Source organism: Pinus tabuliformis, chromosome Q, assembly GCF_031772625.1.
Source record: "Pinus tabuliformis cultivar Carrire ecotype Pingquan chromosome Q, CPIR1, whole genome shotgun sequence".
NCBI classification, from domain to species: Eukaryota; Viridiplantae; Streptophyta; class Pinopsida; order Pinales; family Pinaceae; genus Pinus; species Pinus tabuliformis.
In genome coordinates this window covers 1,138,849,677-1,138,852,941 of record NC_142296.1, presented here as the reverse complement: position 1 = coordinate 1,138,852,941, position 3,265 = coordinate 1,138,849,677, and the positions used below count along the sequence as shown (strand labels likewise).

General features: G+C 41.4%; 1 long non-coding RNA gene across 1 annotated transcript; it reads right to left on the bottom strand.

Moving 5' to 3' along the window:
* Positions 1-1,796: 1,796 nt before the first annotated feature.
* On the bottom strand, positions 1,797-3,265 carry LOC149223577 (uncharacterized). The gene is made up of 2 exons (XR_016248980.1): positions 2,262-3,265; positions 1,797-2,099 (listed from the first exon to the last, which is right to left on the bottom strand). It is a non-coding gene; the product is annotated as an uncharacterized LOC149223577 (long non-coding RNA).

Genomic DNA, 3,265 nt, shown 5'->3' with positions numbered 1-3,265 from the left:
AAGGGAAAAGAGGGCGGGAGGAAAAGGACCAGGGTAGGATCAGAGGACCAGGGTAGGATCAGATTACCTAGTCTGGTGAGGATCAGATGGTGAGGATCTGATGAAGATCAGATTACCAAGTCTGGTGAGGATCAGATGGTCAAGTCTGGTGAGGATCAGATGGTAAAGGCGCACAAAGACAGTAGTCTTTGAGTCAGCTAGGGAGAGGCTGGTCACAAATGAGTCTCAAAGGACGGACGGGTGGTGGACTAGCTGTAGAAAAGCAGTGGTGATCAAGACCTTTAACAGAGAGAAGAAGAGCTCATCGAACGGCCACACAGGTACGCGACTTTCATCCAAAAGTAAGGAAAAGCTTTATTTATTGCCTGCAGTTTTATAGCTACTTCAAACAATAAGAAAGGGATCACCAGTAGAGTGGTCGGATAGTCTGCCACAAGTATTGTAATCTTGTGGAGGCAGTTAAATATTTCACTGTTGAAAGTGACATTTAGGAGACTTCTTAGTTCTTTTATTCCTGTTAGGTAAATATTCCTTTTTTTTCTTAGGATTTGCCTTTAAATAAAAAGGTGAACGAGCTTAGCAGTGGCATGAATCATTTAAAAGGTGAACGAGCTTAGCAGTGGCATGAATCGGCCTGCTCTAGGACGGAGCCGAAGTGGGATTATAATTCAAGTTTATTAAAAAAAAAAATGATAATTTAAAGATTGGGCGTTTAGGTTAATTAAACCAAGAAATAAAGAAACCGAGGCCAAACCACGAGGAATGGACAATCGCCAGAGAATGTGTTGAGAACTGAACAATAAAGAACTGTGTACACAGACTCAATTTAGGGAAACAGTGAGTTACTGCAATCCGTAAAAGTACTGAGTAGGCGAAAACATAAATCTCGGGGAAGGGTTGAGGGCTGCTACAGAATTGGCATACCTGGAAAGACAGTTAGGTTATCATAAAGCTACTACACTCTCAGGTCTAGCTTAACCGGGCAACTTTCCTGGAACAGCGTTGACAGGAATAGTGGCCTAGCTGTGGGACAGTCCCTAGACAAGCCGAGACCTGTGGAACCACTACCTTAAACAAGTAAAAGATTCTGAGAATGCATGAATTCAGTTAACAAGCGGCGGAAACTGGGTCATGTAGACACAGATAGCAACACCGGTGGGTAAAGTAGGTTTAGGGTAAGGGTTCGAAACTCATAAGGAAATGGGGGTGGTGGTTTCGATAGGTGAACCCTGCAGCCCAATATCAACCACGCAAGAAGAACAACCCTCCTGGTGTTGAGGTCCTGTAGCTGGGGCTTTTGTACCAGCACTCATCAGAGTATAAAAACTGGAGAATGGTAGATCAATCGATTTTAGATAGCAAACCCGCTTTGGCAGAGGGAACAATTGAGAAAGTTAAGAAAACATGCTGTAAGGCAAAGTTACACAGCGGGTATACGAATTGTCTACTTTGAGCAGTGACCGAGAGGGCCAAGACATAAAAATTGACACAGGAATTTGAAACCCTTCATACTACCAACAACTTATAAGAAGAGTAATCAAGCAGAGCATGCTGTAGAGACAGACAGCACGAGAAAAGGACTTGGATAACCCAACTCATTATTCTTGACTGCGTCAGAGAGGACGCGAGCCTAAAACTGGTAAATTCATATAAATTAACAAAACTTTGAAGCACAATACTGTAGAATGCTGACCATAACATCCATACCAAATAGCGGAACAAATAAACTGTACAATTTACAAAACCCTCGTAGACACCGAGGTGAATAACCAGGAAAAGAAACAAATAAACCTGTATGTCTCGAATAGAACAGGCGGTGTCTATAATACGTTAATAATTACATCATATCCATAAATGTCCATTTGGGAATAACCCAATAAACGATTTCGAAATCAACTCTTGTAAAAATGGTGAAATTTGATTACATTACAGGCGTCGCTTAGACACCGAGAATATACCAAAAAGGGGGCACGCCCACCTACTGAGGTAACCCCTTACCCGTAACAAGAAAACTCTGCTGTTGGGGTTGCACAGGCTTCCTTTCCCGAGCCGGGCGAACCAGCTCCCGAATCCTTCATTCTGTGACACACAACTTCCACCTGAAAATAAAATTAAGATATAGAAAGAAACGAAAAAAAAAAAAAAAAAAAACTGGTTAGGGCTGGCAGCGTTTGGAACAACCCCATACTTGATGCACGAGGGAAAAAAAAAAAACACGAAAAGTAGGAAACCTGCTGGCAGAAAAATTTCATAGAGTCTACCTGTAAGCCTTTTGGCACACTGTCGGGCCATGAAAAGGGGCTTGTGCTGAGTAACTGGTTAACGCTGTGGGCAAGCAAGGGCCGCATCAGAGTTAACCCCCCAAGAGTAATTGCCAGAACCAAATGAAAGTAATCGCTTCGCAACGAAGGTCGAGGAAAGACCTGAAATGGCTGCCGCCGTTGGATCATGAGGAAGAATACAGTGCCGTTCACTAGGTGAGGATCCCGAGCAGATCTGGGGTGGCCGGACGAACCACCAGGCCAAGTATACGGCGGCACAGGTGGCAAACACACAGATAAGCCCACCCCAAGATAAATTAAATACGTAATACAGCTGTGCAGATCAAAAACAAAGCGTTTGTCCTGAATATTTAATGAGCATTTAAATGACCAGTTAGTTTTGGTAGAAGTGGATTCCGTGGGTGGCCGTAGAATCGAAGACTAATGTGCGACAGGCCAGCTGAGTCAGCATCGGACACATGATTTAACTCGGCAGTAGATAAACACACAAAAAAAAATTTATGGCGGAGACATGACACGATTGCTTTGAGAACGCACAGAACTATGGCTGAATCTCTTGCTTTTCCTTCCATTGTGATTCCAGACACCATCCGAACATGGTGACTGTGATTCCAGAGGTAAATTATGAATTTTTTTTATATTTTTTTTAATTATGGATTTCTTGATAATTTTTATTTTTGTGAATCAAAATAAGCGATGTGATATAATTGTGATTCCAGGTACCATCCTAACATGGCGTCTTAATTTCATAGAGGAAAATTATGAATTTATTGATTATTTTTATTTTGGTGATTCAAAACAGCGTATGTGATGTTTAGGGTTTTAAATAGATTGTGATCAGGTGTTATGTTTTGTTAAAGTATTGATTGCTCTGTTAAAGTAAGTACTCGTGCTTTGTTAAAATGCTAGTTTATATGAAGTCACTCATTCAATATATGATAAAGATATAATCTCCCAAACTTAAAAAAATGAAATTGTGTTAA